General features: G+C 43.8%; 1 protein-coding gene across 2 annotated transcripts in view; it reads right to left on the bottom strand.

Annotated features, from left to right (window-relative positions):
• Positions 1-13995, bottom strand: part of PTPRA (protein tyrosine phosphatase receptor type A) — a 142217-nt gene extending 128222 nt beyond the window's left edge. Inside the window, exon 1 of one of the 2 annotated variants that reach the window (XM_079784900.1) lies at positions 13695-13995. The gene's annotated coding sequence lies outside the window, so the exon portion shown is untranslated. The remainder of the gene's footprint in view (positions 1-13694) is intronic. The other variant, XM_079784901.1, reaches the window with a different exon arrangement.
• Between the last annotated feature and the right edge of the window lie 6511 nt (positions 13996-20506).

The following is a 20506-nucleotide window of genomic DNA, read 5'->3' on the forward strand; positions in this document are numbered from 1 at the left end:
TAGCAAGAACCTACAACCAAGACTACTCTACCCAGCAAAGTTATCATTCAGAATTGAAGGTCAGATAAAGAGCTTCACAGATAAGAAAAAGCTAAAGGAATTCATCACCACCAAACCAGTATTACATGAAATGCTGAAAGGTATTATTTAAAAGGAGGAAAAAGAAAAAAGTAAAGATAAAAATTATGAACAACAAATACATACCTATCAACAAGTGAATCTAAAAGTCAAGTGAATTAAAAATCTGAAGAACAGAATAGACTGGTGAACATAATAGAATCAGGGGCATAGAATGGGAGTGGATTGATAATTCTCAGGGGGAAGGGGGGTGTCTGTGTGGGGGGTACAGGAAAAGACTGGACAAAATCATATACCTATGGGTAAGGATAGCGAGGGGGGGAGGTAAGGGCAGAGGGAAGGGTGGGAACTGGGTGGAGGGGAGATATGGGGGGGGGGAGGAGAAACAATTGTAATAATCTGAACAATAAAAATTTATTTTAAAAAAAAAGAATACTAGTGTTGAATCTATTTATTAGGTGAGAAAACTGAGTCTCAGAAGAGTGAAGTACTTTGTTCAACCTCACAAAGCATGGCCAATATGGGCTATGAATCCTAATCCCATTTAACTCCCAAAATTAAAATAACTCTATGGCTTGAGAGGGAATATATGAAAGAAATACAAAGTCCAATTTTATTTAGAAAAAAAATTGATTAAGAAGTTAGTTTAAGCCCTAACTGGTATGGCTCAGTGGATAGAGTGTCAGCCTGAGGACTGAAGGGTCCAGGGTTCGATTCCAGCCAAGGGCATATGCCTGGGTTGCGGGCTCAATCCCCAGTGGGGAGAGTGCAGGAGGCAGCTGATCAATGAGTCTCTCTGCTCATTGATGTTTCTATCTCTCTCTCTCTCTTCCTTTCTCTCTGAAATCAATAAAAATAAGATTTAAAAAATAATAATAAAATAAAGTTAGTTTAAGCCATAGCCGGTTTTGCCAAGTGGTTAAAACGTCAGCCCTCGGACTAAAGGGTTGTGGGTCCAGTCAAGGGCACGTACCTCCGTTGCACACTTGATCTCCAGCCTCTCACATTGATGTTTCTCTCTCTCCCTCCCTTCCACTCTCTCTAAAAGTCAATGGAAAAAATATCCTCAGGTTAGGACTAACAACGAAAAAGAAGTTAGTTTGAAAAAAAATGTACAGGGGGCTGTAAAACAAATCCCAGATATGGAACTCCCCCATTGATGCAAGATTCCAGACTCTTATATAAGAAAGGGCACATCTTAAGTAGAATATCATAAAAACATATAGCCCTTAGTTCTTTTCTCAGTATCGAATCTCTGATTAACAAATCACTCTACTGCCGAAACCGGTTTGGCTCAGTGGATAGAGCGTCAGCCTGAGGACTCAAGGGTCCCGGGTTCGATTCCGGTCAAGGGCATGTACATTGGTTGCGGGCACATCCCCGGTGGGGGGTGTGCAGGAGGCAGCTGGTCGATGTTTCTCTCTCATCGATGTTTCTAGCTCTCTATCCCTCTCCCTTCCTCTCTGTAAAAAATCAATAAAAATATATTTTAAAATAAAAAAATAAATCACTGTACTGTAGTCCAGTATTTTCAATCCAATAACCCTGACTCGCTTAGATGGAAAGGCCACTACAGCTCCAAAAAAAAAAGATGTGAGCAACAAGATGAGGCATACTAAACTCAAGATACTAATACTTTTGTCCTAGCTGGTTTGGCTCAGTGAATAGAGCATCGGCCTGCGGGCTGAAGGGTCCTAGGTTTGATTCCAGGTCAGGGCACATGCCTGGGTTGCAGGCTCGATCCCCAGTAGGGAGCATGCAGGAGGCAGCCGATCAATGATCCTCTCTCATCATTGATGTTTCTATCTCTCCCTCTCCCTTCCTCTCTGAAATCAATAAAAATATATTTTTAAAAAAGATGCTAATACTTTTAAGTTTAGGATATGTGTTTTTTAAAAGTTGATCATTCAGATTCAGCTAATGAAAAGCACTTGAGTCTTAAAAGAACCTGCTTTACTACATTAATACGTTTAATTTTTTAATACTGCTCAAGTACTTAAGGAGATTTTGTTTGTTAAGGAGATAACTCTGACATGTCAAGCAACTTATGCTTGATAGACTGAATGTATAAATGTATTTTTTTTTATTTTTTTTATTTCAAGAAAAACGATTTTAGGAGGAGAAACCAAGATGGTGGCATAGGTAAACACCTGAACTTGCTGCCTCGAACAACCACTTCAAAACTACAACTAAAAGACAAAACAGACATCATCCAGAACCACAGGAAGGCTGGCTAAGTGGAAATTCTACAACTAGAAGGGAAGAGAAAAGTACGCTGAGACTCAGAGGAGCTGCGGAAGTGCAGAGGTATGGAGGCGCGTGCGCAGAGAAGGTTGGCAACTGAGTATGCGGCTGGCTTTTTCAACCCACAGGGAGATACAAGCTCCCGACTGCTCTGAACTCCAGTTCCAGGCGAGACTCTGGGAACCCAGACTCATACGGGGAGAAACTGGACTGTTTGGCAGCAGGCAGAACATGAGGGCGGCTTTCTCTTAGACGTGCTTGCAGCGGTTACTGCGGAACATTGAGACCCAGGGGCCTCTTAGAGCAGGGCTGATGGGAAGCCATTGCTGTTTGCTCCGCCCTGAGACTCCGCCCCATCCAAGCTGTGCACAGAGACTTTTGCATATGAATGGCCTGGTCCTTTGAAAACTAAACTTACCTATCAAACTGCAGCTGAGTCAGAGAGACCCAGAACATCCAAAAGAAGGCCCAAGGCCCCGCAGCAGCTTGCATTGCTTCACAGCTGGGCCTCATCTGGGCACCTCCAAACCCCAAACAGAGAAGAGGAATCTGCAGATCTCTCCGTAGCTCCTACTGGGTGGCCTCAGGCAGAGGCTAAATTAGCACCTCACCTCCTTGAAGATCCAAGAGCCAGTGTACCCAGTGGTCAGAGTAGGACCATCCAGATTACAACTCCTCAGATCCATAGGGACACACTCAGGGGGCAGACTCAGTGAGCACCAAAGCCCCACTGAATCAAGTCTTGTCTCATAAGGGTGTCTCCAGCACAGAAGTTCTCCCATCGTAGACACAACTGATCCTCACAGCCAATTGGCCTGGAGGTCAATTCCTCCCAGTGATACCAACAACAATCAAGGCTTAACTACAACAAGACTGTGCACACAGCCCACAAAGGGGTGCACCAAGAGTGTCCACCTCAGGTAACTGGGGAGGCTGAGCCACTGGGCCCTATAGGACACCTAGCACACAAAGCCACTCTATCAATTCAGGGAAGCAGCCAAAATGCGGAGACAAAGAAACAGGTCACAAATGAAAGAAATGGAGGAAAGCAAACGACTGGATATAGAGTTCAAAACCACGGTTATAAGGTTTTTCAAGAATTTTCTAGAAAAGTCTGATAAATTTAGTGAGACCCTCAAGGATATAAAAAAGGACCAACTAGAAATTAAGCATACACTGACTAAAATAAAAAATAATATACAGAGATCCAACAGCAGACTAGAGGATCCCAAGAATAAAGTCAAAGATTTGAAAGATAAAGAAGCAAAAAACACCCAACCGGAAAAAACAAAAAGAAAAAAGAATCCAAAAATATGAAGATAGTGTAAAGAGCCTCTGGGACAACTTCAAGCGTAGCAACATCCAAATTATGGGGGTGCCAGAAGAAGAGAGAGAGCAAGATACTGAAAACCTACTTGAAGAAATAATGACAGAAAACTTCCCCCACCTGGTGAAAAAAATAGACTTACAAGTCCAGGAAGCGCAGAGAACTCCAAACAAAAGGAATCCAAAGAGGACCACACCGAGACACATCATAATTAAAATGCCAAGAGCAAAAGACAAAGAGAGAATATTAAAAGCAGCAAGAGAAAAACAGTTAGTTACCTACAAGGGAGCACCCATACGATTATCAGCTGATTTCTCAACAGAAACTATGCAGGCCAGAACGGAGTGGCAAGAAATATTCAAAGTGATGAATAGCAAGAACCTACAACCAAGATTACTCTACCCAACAAAGCTATCATTCAGAATTGAAGGTCAGATAAAAAGCTTCACAGATAAGAAAAAGTTAAAGGAGTTCATCACCACCAAACCAGTATTATATGAAATGCTGAAAGGTATTCTTTAAGAGGAAGAAGAAAAAGGTAAAGATAAAAATTATGAACAACAAATACATACCTATTAACAAGTGAATCTAAAAATCAAGTGAATAAAAAATCTGATGAACAGAATAATCTGGTGAATATAGTAGAATCAGTGGCATAGAAAGGGAGTGGACTGACAATTAAAAACACACAGATAACCAAGCTGCTCTGTTAACCACTACTTGCTCTATAGCAGCCTTCATTAAAGTAGAATCTTAGAAAACTAAGTTCAACTGAGTATGAACTGTTTAAGCAATTTCTCCTAACAATGGAGAATCAGACTGAATGCCATATAACCCCTCACCCAAAGGTAAGAACACATCTCAATCTGCCTTAATACCCACCCCATTTGATAAAATTCTGGTACCCTCCTTGATTCTTAGTTGAAATGTAAAACTTAAGTAAGTCCTATATTGTATGCACCTGTATTATTTCTGAAATGTTTCCAAATGCTATTCACAGTACCTGGGAATGCCTCTGGAAGGGGAACTTGAAAGAGGAGGAAAAGAGAATTCCCTTTTACTGTGCATTTTTAGTACTATTTATTTTAACATGTACATGTATTAATCATTTAAATACATACATGACTTGCCCGGCCAGTGTGGCTCAATGGTTGAGTGTTGATCCATGAACCAGGAGGTCATGGTTTAATTCCTGGTCAGGGAACATGCCTGGGTTGTGGGCTCAATGCCCAGTAGGGGGCGTGCAGGAGCAGCTGACAGATGATTCTCTCATCATTGATGTTTCTGTCTCTCCCTCTCCCTTCCTCTCTGAAATTAATAAATTATATACATATATATATATATATATATATATATATATATATATATATATATATATACACACAATAACTTTGTCCTTTAAAAAGGACAAAGAATAACAAGTGTTGGCAATAATGTGAAGAAACTGGAACCCTTGTGCAATGCTGCTGGGAATGTAAAATGGTGCCGTTGCTTTAGAAAATAGTTTAGCAGCTCCTCTAAAAATTTTAACTGCACAATTCCAATCCTAGATATATACCCAAGAGAAATAAAAACATATGTCCACAAAGACACTTGTACATGAATGTTCACAGCAGTAGTATTCATAATAGCCAAAAAGTGGAAAAAAGCCGAACAGTCACTAATTGATGTATGGATAAACAAAATGTGATGTCCATACAGTGGAATATTATATTATTCAGCTATAAAAAAGAAAAAAGTACTGATACAAGTTATAACATGGGAACCCCGCCCAAAAACAAACAAACAAACATCGTGTAAATAAAAAAATCTGGTCACAAAAGCCACATATTGTATAATTCCACTTACATGAAGTGTCCAGAACAGGGGAATCTACAGAGACAGAAAGATTAGTGGTTGTCAGTGGCTGGGAGAAGGTGGAATGGGAGTAAAGCTAATGGGTACAAAGTTTCTTCTTGGGGCGATGAAAATGTTCTGAAATTAGATAATGGTGGTGATTGCACAACTCCATGAATGTACTAAAAACCATTGAACTGTACATTTTAAAAGGATGAATTTCATGGTATGTAAATTATATCTCAATAAAGCTCTTTTTTAATTACGAAAAAATGCTATATCATAGCACGTTTCTTTATAAGAAAAAAGCAGTTACTTTTTCATCCACTGTTAAAATAATACCTTGAAGAGAAAGGATTAAGGATATTAATTTTTCAAATAATATTTGCTAGGTAGCGATTTACCACAGGAAAGTTGGCTTTTTTTTAAATAAGAGAAAAATGTATAACATCAACAACTCTACCAAATAACCAATGAATGGTTACCTGCCTCAATAGTCCATGAAGAGGCAGTGAATAAATTTCATCTTTTTATTCAGCCAAAGCACTATGGACAATTATTTCATATAGCAATGCTATTAAGGCAGTCATTTATCATTAAGAATTTCTTCTCCAGCCCAGCTGGCATGGCTCAATGGTTAAGCCTATGAACGAGAAGGTCACAGTTCCATTCCCGGTAAGAACACATGCCTGAGTTGCAGGCTCGATCCCCAGTGGGAGGCATGCAGGAGATAGCCGATCAATGATTCTCTCTTATCTTTGATGTTTCTCTCTCTCTCTCCCTTCCTCTCTGAAATCAATAAAAAAATATTTTTAAAAAAATTTTCTTCTCCAGTACAACTTTCCTCTAGTAGCTCACAAAATAATGGATTTTTCTTGGAATTATTAAAAGAGAATGTAGCCTGGCTGGTGTGGCTCAGTAACTGATCATCGACGTATGAACCAAGAGGTCACGGTTTGATTCTGGTAAGGGCACATGCCCAGGTTGCGGGTTCAATCTCCAACAGGAGGTGTGCAGGAGACAGCTGATTGATGATTCTCTCATTGATGTTTCTCTCTCTCTCTCTCTCTCTCTCTCTCTCTCTCTCTTCCTTCTTCTGTCTCTAAAATCAATAAAAACGTATCTAAAAATAAAAGTAAATTGCCATTAAAAAGAGAATCTAGTGAATGCATGCTAGAAGCTTCTATACTTTTATAACTATATAGCAAAACTACCACACTGCAAAATTTGTTCTAATATTGTTCAAATCTTCAGCAACATTTTCTACTCATAAGAGTATTTGCTGACAAAGGAATGCATTATTTTCTAAGTATTATGTGTAAATTTTTTTTAATGAGTTTTTTTTGGTGGAGCGAAGGAGGGACAAGACAGAAAGAGCCTGCCAATGATATGTGCCTTTTTGTCCTTTGTAAAACCAAAAAACCTCAGAACATATACTTCAATAATTAGGCTAGTAAAATTATGTACAGCATCTGATTGAATAGCCTATGATTTTAAACATCACTGGGGGGAAAAATGTAGAGGTTTTCTTTATGCTCCAGATGCTTAGTTTTCAAATGTCCTAGTGCTAGTGATAGCCTAGTATTTTATTATTTAATATCTCAAGTTTCTACATACTCTCAAAGCAAGGTTCCTATTAATGACAGAGGATGTAAATCCATGTTTGATTGTTTAATATTTTTATTGATTTCAGAGAGGAAGGGAGAGGGAGAGATAGAAACATCAATGATGAGAGAATCATTGATCGGCTGCCTCTTGCACGCCCCCTACTGGGGGGATCAAGCTTGTAACCCAGGCACGTGCCCTTGACTGGAATCAAACCCGGGGCCTTTCAGTCAGCAGGCCGACACTCTATCCACTGAGCCAAACAAGCTAGGGCATTGTTTGTTTTTTAATTTATTTATTTTTTTATTGATTTCAGAGAGGAAGGGAGAGGAAGGGAGGGAGAGAAACATCAATGATGAGAAAGAATCATTGATCAGCTGCCTCCTGCACACCCCACACTGGGGATCGAGCCCACAACCAGGTATATGCCCTGACCAGGAATCAAACCATGACCTCCTGGTTCATAGGTTGATGCTCAAACACTGAGTCACACTGGCTGGGCTAAATCCCTGATTTAAATAGGCTTCTTGATATTTCCAATATAATAAGAGCTGACTTATTTAATCTAATAGTTCACCAAGAGTTCATAATAGGGGATGAACAATGATTAGCTCTGCCATTTTGTTTGTTTGTGCTTGAATTATTGGCATTTTCTTCAATCACTGATTTCTTTGCAGAAATCATTTTAAGCCACCTGTTCATTCTGCAAAGGTTTAATAAAAACTGCATCATATACACAGTTACCAGTATGTTGCAATACATTAAAAGCAAATATATAAATATGGCTCTGCATGCTTACTGCAGAACTCCCTACTCTTCCTTTAGGACACCCAAATTTCTGTAGTTAACATGGTGACACTGGTTGACCTGTAGACCCAAGAAGATACCAGTGACAATTCTAAGTTTAATAAAAATTATTAAAAAATCAATTTTAAAAAACAACAAATAAATATAACCTTGGGTGAGAGTTAAAAAAAAATACTGGGGATGAGCATTTGCATCGCTAATATTTTTAAAATATATTTTTATTTATTTCAGAGAGGAAGGGAGAGGGAGAGAGAGCTAGAAACATCAATGATGAGAGAGAACCATTGATCAGCTGTCTTCTGTGCCTATTTGGGATCAAATCCACAACTCAGGCATGTGCCCTGACTAGGAATCGAACCGTGATCTCCTGGGTCACAGGCTGATGCTCAACCACCTGCCGACCTGCATTGCTAATCTTTATAATTTCCCCAGGTGAATCTACAGTACAGCCAGAGAAGAGAACTACCCCCACCCCCTTACTCATCTTGATCAGTCAGCTTCCGGTGTTCACCAAACTCTCAATTAGGTCTTGCTAGTCCACGTGTGACCCACCTACCAGTAGCATCTGCCTCACCTGGGAGCTGGTTAGTCTTGCAGAATCCAAAGTCCCAACCCCTCCCCGCCCCCCCAAGACCTACTGAATCAGGACTTGCCATTTTAACAAGATCTCCAGATGCTTCATGTGAGCATTCAAGTTAGAGAAGCACTGCCCTAAGATACCAAAACCCTTTCCCAGCTCAGGGCCGTTGTAAGTGATGTTCAACTACAAATGTTGTGTAACACTGAACTTCTCTGGCACTCACAAGGTATCCTATTCTTCCCCTTTGGTCATATTTGTAATTACCATAAAGTGATTAATGCCTGTTACTATATTAGCCCTGTAAGAGCAGGCATCACATCTATGACACTCTGTGGAGTATTCCCAGCTCCTGGCACAAGATCTGCTATTTTAAATCAAACAGCATCTAGTCTTTTGTTTCATACCAATATGATCTTACCCTAAACTTCTACACTATTTCTGTCCCATCAATAATGCCTTTCTTCAAAAAGAAGTTGCTTTTAGTTACATAACTCTTGGGTAGGATATATATCACACTTTCAAAATCTAAAGAGCTACTGGTCTCTTTTTCTAAAGAAATGTAAATTAAACATAATTCAAGGTACCTTATATTATTTTTAAATTAATAAAATCAAATAACAGTGTTTGTTTGTAATAGCACTGGCTAGACTGTCAGCACACATCAATTGCTGATGGTGTTATAAATTAACTCAGCCTTTGGTACTGAAGCCATATCCTGAAGTCAGTGAACCCACTTTAGTGATAAAAGTCCAAGAAAATAATCTAAAAGACATATTTGAACATGGGTGCTCAGAAGTACCATTTTTAACAGTAAAATGGAGAAAAAAATCAAAATAAAAAAGAGTGCACAAACTACAGTTATCAATGCATAGGACACTATTAAGTAAATATAAAATAACTAATGCTATGCAAGAATACAAAAATAGCCTGGCTAGTGTTGCTCAGTGGTTGAACATCGACCTATGAACCAGGAGGTCACAGTTCAATTCCAGGTCAGGGCACATGCCTGAGTGTTGATCTCTCTCTCCCTCTCCGTTCTCTGAAATCAATAAAAAAATATTTTTAAAAAAATAATATAAAAATATTCTGTATGTACTGATTAGAACTTTAAAAAAGCTATGCCTATACAATGACACAAATGGATATGAATTTACAGTAAAGTTTAACATTTAATTATCTTTTCTATAAAGAATATATTAAAGCAAATTTTAACCTTGGGTTATTGTAGGTTTACTGATCAGTTTTATTAAGTTAGTGTTATAGCTATTTTTGTTGTACTTAGACTCCCTGAAAAAAACACTTCTTAAAAAAACAAACAAAAAAACATTTCTTCAGCTTCGGCATTTGAGAACATTTATTAGTTATTGAACTAGAAATAAAAGACAAGATTCTAAATTTGGCCGGCTTCCTGCTTATACCTCAAACTTCACTTCACCTGTTTGTCATTTTTTCCACATGAAGGTGGAGAAATATAATGCCACAATGATTACTAACAGACTCTAAGCACCTCCAATAAAAGGTGTTGGGCAAATACAAATATCAGAGCTGCTTAAAAAACCACCACCACCTACACTGTCTTGCACAAGTCTCTTTATCTTTCTGAGCCTCAATGTCTCCCCCGGTAAATTGACAGAAATGTTAACAATCACATAGGGAGGGGGTGCCTACTCTGATGAAGATCCATTGAGACCCATTCACATTTGGGGGAGAGAGGACAAGTTAGTACAACCCCTTAGAAGGGGTGGTGATTTGGCTATATGCCTAAAAATTTAAAATGCACATGAATTGCCCTGGCCTGTGTGGCTCAGTTGGTTGGGCGTTGTCCCAAGCACCAAAAGGCTGCTGGTTTGATTTCAGGTCGGGACACATGCCAGGTTTGTGGACTTGATCCCAAGTGGGGAGTATTCCCTAATGGGGGTCATGTGAGAGGCAGCCGTTGGATGTACCATCCTCCCTCCCATTGATGTCTCTCTCTCTCTCTCTCCCCCTCTCTCTCTAAAAAAGGCAACAAAATCTTTTTTTTAAATGCACATGTATCCTTTGAGCTAGTAATTCCACTCTCAGAAATATGTTGTTCACATAATTTTATACATGAGCACATAAAGTATGTATAAGGACATTCATTGTAAAACTATAATAGAAAAACTTGGAAACAACTTACATAGGGGAAGAGTATGGGTAAGTAGACACATGTTTATAAAGGAACAGTGTCTATGTAAGGCCACAAAACTGCAAACTTCAGCTATCTCTGGGGAAGTCAGGGTAGGAGGGAGACTTATTTTTCTCTATATGCCCTCTTGTATACTGTTGGAATTTTTTCTTATATGTATTTATTACCTTTTCTCGAAACTGAGCAGGATTCTCTATAGGCCTCATCTGAGTCTAAAAGGCTGTGATTCTGCCTCTGTGGAGCCTGGCCATTGCAGGGGTGACAACATCTGGCCCCACAATACCCCAAATGACCTTCCTAAAGCCCAGTCAGCCCAAGTCCCTGATTTCTTTTAAAATTCTCCAGTGGCTTTCCTCTGGTCAAATTTAACACAGCACATATAGCCCTCAAACTCACCCTACTCTCATCTTCCACCCTTCTTCCTCCTATTCAGTCCAACTATGTTTAACTCTTTGCACTCGCTTGCTTTTTTCTCGATTCCTGCTACCGATGCTAACCGTGTCGAGTCACACTCGACATCCAAGTGCAATTAACCTCTCCAGACTCCCCAAGGACAGTGGGTTCCTTCCACCTCCCAAGCCCACTTGTGCGTTTCCCTCTTTCCTGTATCCTGTCCACCATACACAAACTCCTATGCACCTGTCATGACCCAAAAGCCCCCTCTCAGTAAAGCTTTCTTGAACCACCTAGGGAAGCAATGCTTTCTATACAGCCTGGCAGAAGCTATGGAACTAGACTGCCAAGATCAAATCCTGCTTATTCTCTCATCTTCCCGCTGTATAGTCCCAGTTTCCACCCTTGTCAAATAGGAATAAGCCCCTACATGACTGTTGAAAGCATTAAATAATTCATGGAAATTTATTACATAGCTTGTCACAAAGCAAATAAAAGAAAATAGCTATTATTACACTTTCATACCACCTGTGATGTATTTGTCTGTCCTGCATTAGACTGTGAGCTCCTCAAACGTTAAGATTAGATCTCCTGCCCAGCTGGCGTGGCTCAGTGGTTGAGCGTCGACCTATGAACTAGGAGTTCACGGTTCAATTCCCAGTCAGGGCACATGCCTGGGTTGCAGGCTCAATCCCCCGTGTGGGGTGTGCAGGAGGCGGCCGATCAATGATTCTCTCATCAATGATGTTTCTATCTATCTCTCCCTCTTCCTTACTCTCTGAAATCAATAAAAATATATATATTTTTAAAAGATTGGATCTCCTCACTTTTAATTTGTATCCCAAGCACTTTCCCTTAACAAACAGAAGGCACATGAATGTACTTAGGTCAGAGGATTGGCTTTTCTGGTTCTGAATTTCACCCAGATGGTAAATAAGCAGCTAAAAGGTCCCAGTAAACAGCCTCCTGGATCCCGTATGCCTAGGAGCAGCGGTCCCCAACTGGCGGTCCGTGAGGTCCGAAAGGTTGGCGACCGCTGCCTTAGAGTGCACGCATCAGTCAGACCCCTTCAGGAAGGCAGAGGTGAAAAGACACCAGGAGGCTTTTGGCCTTTCAGAGAGAGTCAAGCAAGACTGAATGCCAGTGGGCTATGAGACCTGACAGTTCCTGCCTGCTGACTACTAATGGGGGTGAGGAGGGGGGAGCTGACTGGGATGAAAATGGGAAGATGGAGAATCAGAGATACCAAAAGTCCTAGGCATGCACTCCAAGAAAGCCTTCAGAAAACAGTCAAGAAAGATTCTTTTGGGAAGTGAGAGTACCTGGAAGTAAACAGAGCCAAGATATAAGGGGGAAAGAGATGGGATAGGACCTACAAGACAATTGAGAGAAAAATCCTTTGAGCATGGGAGGTGAAAAGGTGCACATGACACAGCTCCTGCCCTCAAGAAGCTGCTCTAGTGAAAGGGACTTTAAAGGAAAAAGACAGAGCTGACCAGGTAAGAGTGAAAAGGCAGACAAGCAGCTCTGAATGGCTAGGGAGGGGGGTATGGGAAAGGAGAATCAAAGAATTCAGCTAAAACCAAAAGAACAAGTTGAGGCCAGACTGTCGAGGGCCTTGTATGACTTGATAAGACATTTCAGGCTTCATTCATCCCCTGGGAAAAGGAGAGTGAGGGAATTTTTAAGTAAACAAGTGACAGCATCAGCTCTGTGTTTTTTGAAGGAGTGGCCCGGCAGGAAGATGTTCGCCCATGTTCCATGTCAGGCCTCTCCCCGCCCACCATCTTCTGGTTCCTGGGCTGCCTTCAGAGCAAGCAGGTGGCAAATGAGGAGATCTTTGGGGAGATGTGATGGTTTAGAGCAGGAATCCCTACCCTGGGCAAAGGCTCCTGAAATTATTCACCCTGCCTAGGGAGGTTCTGAACATTCTTTTCCTGTCTTACAAACAACCTGACCTCAGAAAAAAAAAACCCACACAAAACAACACCCTTCAACATTGGGTTCAGCTCTGACATTATTATTTTTATCTTCAGGAAATACAGTTAGGACCTGATTTAAAAAACCAACAACAACACGATATTCTTTATTTTATTTACCAAAAATAAAAAGGGAGGGGGGACCTGCATTCCCAATTGGCTTATTCTGAATTCTGGGCAGCTCTGAGCCCCAATTTCCCTTCCTAAGCGGCCTCAACAGTTGGGAGTGGGCCGAATAAAGAGAGGCCTGGGAGGCGGGTCTGGGGGCCTTTAAGGGAAAGAAAAGTTGGTTTCTGCAGGAGCAAATTTTCTCATGCCAGGAGTTTTCCTCTTTCTTCCTATTAAATGGACCTGAGCGAATTCTGGTCTCACTGTTCCAAGTTTCTTCCTTCAGAATAAACTATGGCATCCCTGGTTTGCACGCAAAGTTCCTGGGCACTCGACAGGGGTCAGCGTCCTGTCCCGCACGTTTCCGGGGACCCCCCCCCCCCTCCCTCGCCCCGGACAGTGCAAGGATGGGGGAGCCGGCTGGATTCTAGACACCCGAAGGGTTCTTCCGCAAAAGAGGGGTTGGGGCTCCTGCCAGCGACCCCTCCCGCCCCTGCCCGGGCGCCACCCTCTCCCAGCCCCGCCACCTCCAAAGCCCTCGGAGCTGTGGCGGCCGCGAACACTCACCGAGTCCGGCGCTGGGCGGGACCGCTGGGGACGAGGACGGCGGCTCCGCCTCGGCTGCGCGGCGGCGTCTCGGCCCGCCACACGCCTTCAGGGCCGCCGCCCGGCCCGCGGCTTGGAGCCCCGCGGCGGCGGCGGCGGCCTCGCCTCCATGGCGAGGAGAAGTGGCTGAGGGGCGATTAGGGCGGGCGGCGGTGATAGCTGCAGGGGTCCGGGGTCCGAGATGGATCGCGCGCGCACGTCTCTGTCAGCGCCGCACTCCCCGCGGCCTCGCTCCCGAGCCGGCCTCGGCTGTAAGGCGCCTCCTTATTGGCCATTAAGAGATGGGCGCTGATTGGTCCGTGCCGAAAGGGCGTCTCCCGGCCTCCCGGGTCCCGCCCTTGTGCGCCTCCGAGCGCCTGCTTACTGGCCGGGGACGCAGAGCTGGTTCTCACTGTCTCGCGCGCTGCCCTGGAGATGTGCACCCAATCGAAGCCCTAGTCCTCATAGGAGCAGGACCCCGGGAGCAGCGGCCACCGGTGCACCCACGCCTTCCGCCTCTCTACAGTCCCAGTCCCTTAGACCTGGGCCTTCTTCCCAGTTTTCAGATGCGAAAACTGAGTCCAAATACAAGTTACACCAAAGTCTAGCGAGAAGGGCGGGCTGGAACTCAAATGCCATCTTTCCACTCCTCTCTCCAACTGTGTTCTATTTGGATTTTTTGTTTCCCAATTGCTGCAAGGTATTTAAAGGAAGAAGCCTCTCACTGGGGAGAGAGAGGAACCTGCAAAGCCCCTAGAACGGGTCTGGCACTGTGGGTGTCGTCTTACATCATGTCGGCCCACGCCATCCCCACCCAAGCCCCAGGGAAATAGCCTTCGCTTTCCAGATGCACCTACCGGTGCCTGGCTAGCCACGGAGCCGGGTAGGAACTCAACACATGGTGCTCTGCAGTGGGGGTGTTGTTTCCGAAAGGCCTGGCGGGGGAGAGGAGGGAGGTTCAAAAGCGCAGGGAGGACCTAAAGATGCGTCCCCGTCCCCCCTCTGCGCCCCCCCCCCCCAGGGCCGGGGACCGGATTGGGGGCGTGTAACTCCTCGCCAGTGCTCCCTATCCCAGTGTGGCGCCCCAAAGCCGGCCGGCCGTTTATCCTGTAGGAGCGGGTTCCCAGGCTGCAGGACTTGGGCGTCTTGCACAGCAGGCTGCAAGCAGAGCTTGGCAATGACCCTTCACCCGAGACCAGGAGTCTGCGCTACCTGGGATGGGTTGCGGCGACCCTCTCCTCCTGGACCCTGAACCCTCCTCTCCCACCGCCTGTCCCGTGGTTTGGCGCGCTCCAGGGAAAGGGTCTGTGGCCAGTGTCAGTTCTTCCCGGCAGGGCGAGTGCGGTGGAGACATTTTGGTGCAGGAGAAGGAGGCCACATCAGTTGCCATTTTCACAGGATTGGTGCCCCTTCTACGTTCAGTCCCCACCACTGTGCACCCCCTCCCCGGTATTTGTGAAGTAAGTGAATGTTTGCCCACCATAGCTACGGCCTACAAACATGGGATGCAGTGGGCCTCCTTCGGGCCATCGCCTCCCCAGTAGAAAAGTCCCTTCTTGAGTGGGAGATGTGTTTCTCACTCCCTCTTGGCAGGGCTTGCCCAGTAGTGTGAAATGGCCAAACCCAAGGCGCCCCTGTGGGACAGACACTTCAGCTCCAAGGCTCCCAGGCCACAAGCCCAATCTCCTGTTAGACCAATGAGGGCAGGTTCTTTCATATGCCCACTGTTCATGTTTCCCAGGGAGTCCGAACTGAGTATCTGCACACCGATGGAAAAGTGAAAAGTCTGCATTCAAAGTGTTTAGAAATCCTGAAAAACAATGACTGTGAATGTAGGAAGCACCTGGGTAGCTAGAATAGCAGCACTCCAGGACACACCTGACCAGTGTGGTTTTACTCCATCTACATCTGAGCTACACTATTATTTCTTGAATACATTTCTTTTGGCTCATTTATATTTTTACTTACATTACCATAAAAAATTTTGACATGCTATTTATATTTTCTTACATTAAAATAGATTTGTTTGTTAATCATCTCCCAAGGATATTTTTCTATTGATTTTGAGAGAGTGGGAGGGAGGGACAGAGGCAGAGAGAGAGACACATCAATTGGTTGCGTCAAGCCTAAAACCAAGGTATGTGCCCTTGCCTGAATCGAACCCAAAACCCTTCAGTCCATGGGCTGACACTCTATCCACTGAGCCAAAAAGGCTAGGGCAAAGTAGACAGTTTTGTTCTTTTAAGATCCTTAAAAAAAGGATCCCCAGCCTGTCTGAGCACACTTGGGAAAATGCTTCAATTGGGCGTGGGAGAGAACCCTGGGGTTTAAGCCTCTCCATTGGCTAGGTGACCTGAATATCCTTCTGCTGCTCTTCCTGGAACCTCCCAGGACTGTACTGAGAATTGCAGGCATGTACAGTTTGGCAAGTAACCCTGTCTCAGTAAATGCAGTTCCTTCTCTCCATGAGACAGCTGCACTGTGGTCAGACCATTTGTGGTATGTGTGCAGGGGTGACAGAACCTCAGACCAAAAAGAGGCAGGGTCTTGGGAATCTCATTCCAGAGACCTGGAGGACAGTTCAGCTTGGCCACCACACATACCCTGTTTCCAGTGGAAGAGGACAGACAGAGTCCCATCCTCAGCTGCCCACCTGTGGAGACCAGCCCAGCCTCTCCATCCTGGCACTGGGGTGTACACAACTCCCCGCCCCCCATTACCACAGGACAAAGGGCTGTCTTCAAAGAGAAGACCTGAGATAAGGAGGGGAGACAGGCTTTCTGTACCAAGCCCAAGTGGGAGGCCAAACCTTTTCTCCCAGTTTCTCCCAGTCCTACTTGTCTTTCCACACAGGAGCATATACCTACAGATAGGTGCCCCAAGAATCACAGGGGTCATCAGAAAAAAACCGCACTAGGAGAGCTGGAGGATGGGGTAAGCAGTGGTCGCCAACCTGTGGTTCGAGAGGTCCGGAAGGTTGGTAACCGCGGGGGTAAAGAACTGTTTCTGCAGACAAGCCACTTCCTCTCTCAGGGCCTCCTTTCCCATGTAGTAAATGGAACAATGTGTCACTTACTCACAAATACTTATTGAGTGCAGACTATGTGCTGGACACAGCAGGGAATGACAGAAAAGGTCTCTGCTCTCATGAAACATTCTGGATGGGGCGACAGACAATAAACAAGTGAATAAAAAAACTTGTTAAATGCTGTAATGAAAATAAAGCAAGGCAATATGATAGAAGGTTGAAGTAAATGAGAGCCCAGTGCCTTTCCAGGCCATTGTTCTAGTCCCAAGGGTCACTTGCCAGCACTGTACCTAAGAGTGCAGCCCCCTCTCCTGAGAAGGTGCCTCGTAGGAGTCTTTGCTCTGATTCTCGCTCCAGGGTTGCCATTAATATCCTAAACTAGAAGACATGTTTCCAGATTCTCTGCCCCTAGCTCGAAAATCCTGGCCCCATGCCCAATCCTAGTCCCATCCATTGGCCAAGAGTTGGCCCCACTCAGACTGTAGGTCCAGGCCTGCCATGCAAATTGCTCAGGGTAGAAGGCTTGTTTTTTTTAAAAAATATATTTTTATTTATTTCAGAGAGGAAAGGAGAGGGAGATAGAAACATCAATGGTGAGAGGGAATCATTGATTGGCTGCCTTCTGCATGTTAGACCAAGCCAGCAACTCAGCCATGTGTCACCGACCGGGATCGAACCTGGGACCCTTCGGTCCACAGGCCGACGCTCTATCCACTGAGCCAAACCGGCTAGGGCGGTAGAAGGCATTTTACACAAATTTCTAAATTGATCAGTGGAGGATTTGAAGAAAAAAAAATCCTGGTTGTTTTTAAGATATCACTGTAGGTATATATGTGCATTTGTTAAAACTCAGCAAATGTACTCTGAAGACCTGAACATTTTATATATAGATTGGGAAAAAAACACAAATTACAAACAAATAATGAACTCTAGCTAATGAAATGCATTCTGAAATATTTAGAGGTAAGTGTACTAATGACTGCAACTTACTTTGGAATGCATTAAAAATGACAGTTTGCCTGGCCCTTGTGTCCCAGTGGTTGAATGTCGACCTATGAACCAGGAGGTCATAGTTTGATTCCCAGTCAGGGCATATGCCTGGGGGCTGCAGCAGGCAGCCAACCAATGATTCTCTCTCATCACTGATGTTTCTATCTCTCTCCCTGTCTCTGAAGTCAATAAAACACATAAAATTAAAAAAATAAGATAGTAGTAAGATGGACACAGGGATGGAAAGATGTATGATAAATATATTAAATGTTAATGGTAGCATCCAGGTGGTACAGGTATTCACTGTAAAATTCTTTCAACTTAGTGTATGTTTGAAAGTTTTCATGATAAAATGTTGGAGGGGGAAATCAGTGTTTTACAAAAAAAGTACACATGGCTGCCTTTCATTTTCAACCTCATGAACATCTCCAGTACTTCTCTAAATGCATTAACACTTTTTTAATGAAGTTATAATTACTGTTTGTCCTCATTGTTATTCTCACATTTTTAAAACTTCACATGTTTAATGTTAGCATATGACATGAGTAAATATGCTATATGTTATTTGGGGATATAGACTTTTAATTGTGTACATTCTAAAAGCAGTCCAGAAGGTGGACTGAGTTATATGGTTCCAACTCCTTTTCATTGAGAATAACTAAAAAAACTGGAGAAAACATTTTTAAAAGGCATTGAAAAGCTACCAGGGAAGTGAAGAATTGTGGGGCTAAGACTGGAGAGGAAAAAAAGCTCAGGATGAGCCTAGTATTGGGGATCTTCTTTCCTTTCCCCGGAGGTTTCTGCTGATTCTAAGAGAGAAATCTGATAGACTGTGCCAGATTGTGATTCCAAAAACTGGCCACATTCCCAGTTCTACACACTCTTCCAGATTCTTTCAACTCCCCTATCAAGAAGTGGAGTCATCCCCCCCCTCTTTATTTTATTATTTTAAAAATATATTTTTACTGATTTCAGAGAAGAAGGGAGAGGGAGAGAAATAGAAACATCAATGATGAGAGAGAATCATTGATCAGCTGCCTCCTGCACATCCCCCACTGGGGATTGAGCTGCAACCAACATGTGCCCTGACTGGGAATCGGACCGTGACCTCCTAGTTCATAGGTTGACAATCACTGAACAATGCTGGTTGCCCCCCGCCCCCTTTTAAATTGATCTCAAGAGAGGAAGGGAGAGGGAGAGATAGAAATATCAATGATGAGAACCATTGATCAGCAGCCTCCTGCACGCCCCCTACTAGGGATGGAGCCCACAACTGGCGCATATGCCCTGACCGGGAATCAAATCTTGACCTCCTGGTTCATAGGTTGACATTCAACAACTGAACCATGCTGGCCAGGTTCGATTTCCCTTTGAAATTGGGTGGGGTATGCCTATGTGACTGCCTCAAGAAACAGAATGTGGCAGGTGTGACTCCCAAAGCTAGGTTAGGGAAGGCAACACAGCTCTGCCTGACCCTCTTGGGACGCTGTCATGTTGGGAGGTACTGCAGGTTGTATGTGTTCTGACCAACAGCCCCAGCTAAGGTTCCAGCCAACAACCGGCTTCCGCTGCCAGACTATTACCAAGACTTCAGATGATTTCAGCCTTCAACTATCAAGTCACCTTCAACCTTTTTCTTCCAGCGGTTGCCCCAGACACTGTAGAGCAGACAAACCATCCCTGTTTTACCTGTCCAAATTCTTGACCCTCGTGTAAGTAGTAAGCATAATAAATGGTTGTTTTACAATTTGATTTATATTTACTGGGAGGATTCTCACAAATTTACATTTACAAATCAGGTGGGGGGGGGGAATGAAAAACCTTACTGGGCCTCTCTCACTCTGTGATGAGGCTTGCCCTCCCTCTGGACTTTGGTTTCCTCCTTTGTCTTCCTTCTAGACTAAGGGAGTAACAAGAGGAAAAAGTCATGTCCTCAGTGTTGGACTGGGGCACTGGGACAGGAAGCCAAGGTGCACTGGATTGCAAACTGAAGGCTAGAAATAGGTTCACTAGAGGGACAAGAAGGCGCGCCTACTGACTGCGGACAAAACCTCCATTCCAGGTAGAGTGGAGCCAGTGTCTCGTTTGCAGTTCTTGGCAGAATTGCCAAAAGAATTCCATCCTTTTCTCTCCAGCTCAGAAACCACTCAGGAATTGTCACCACTGTTTAGTAGGCTGGGTCTCCAAAGACTCCTCCTCCATTCCCTACAATCTGCTGGCCACATGCCTCTCATTAGTCCTCCAATTCACACTGCAGCGCAAACCCGGGCCTTGCTCAGGTTCCCCAGCTTACAAAGGGCCCAATTTTAGTTCCAGCTCTGAGTCATCCCTCCTGTTACCACAAACATCCAAGGGGAAGCTCAAAGATACCCAAATGTCCAACCTGGTTTCAAATCCATTTTGCCACATATTTGTTGTTACCAAACCTCCCTGGACCTCAAATTCTTCTTCTGTAAAATGGGGTTATGTTACCTATCTCACAGGCCTGGCATGTGGAATAAATGAAATAATGGTCAAATGTTTAGCACTGTTCTTGTGTATGTGTGTGTACAATGCTTCTCAGTATGGTTCTTGATGAACTGTTGCTTAAGTTTTGTGTCATCCCTTCCCATAATCTTTCTGGGCTGGGAGCTTGAGAGAGCTTTCCTTGGTAACTGTACAAAGGGGCAGGTCTCTTATAAATGCAGCTCCTTCTCCAGACCCACAACCATGGAGTTTTGCTGAGGTGTCTGCATGGTTCTGCCTCTAGCTTGCTGTTGCTTAGGTGGGACTGCAT

Source organism: Cnephaeus nilssonii, assembly GCF_951640355.1.
Source record: "Cnephaeus nilssonii genome assembly, chromosome: 11".
NCBI lineage: Eukaryota > Metazoa > Chordata > Mammalia > Chiroptera > Vespertilionidae > Cnephaeus > Cnephaeus nilssonii.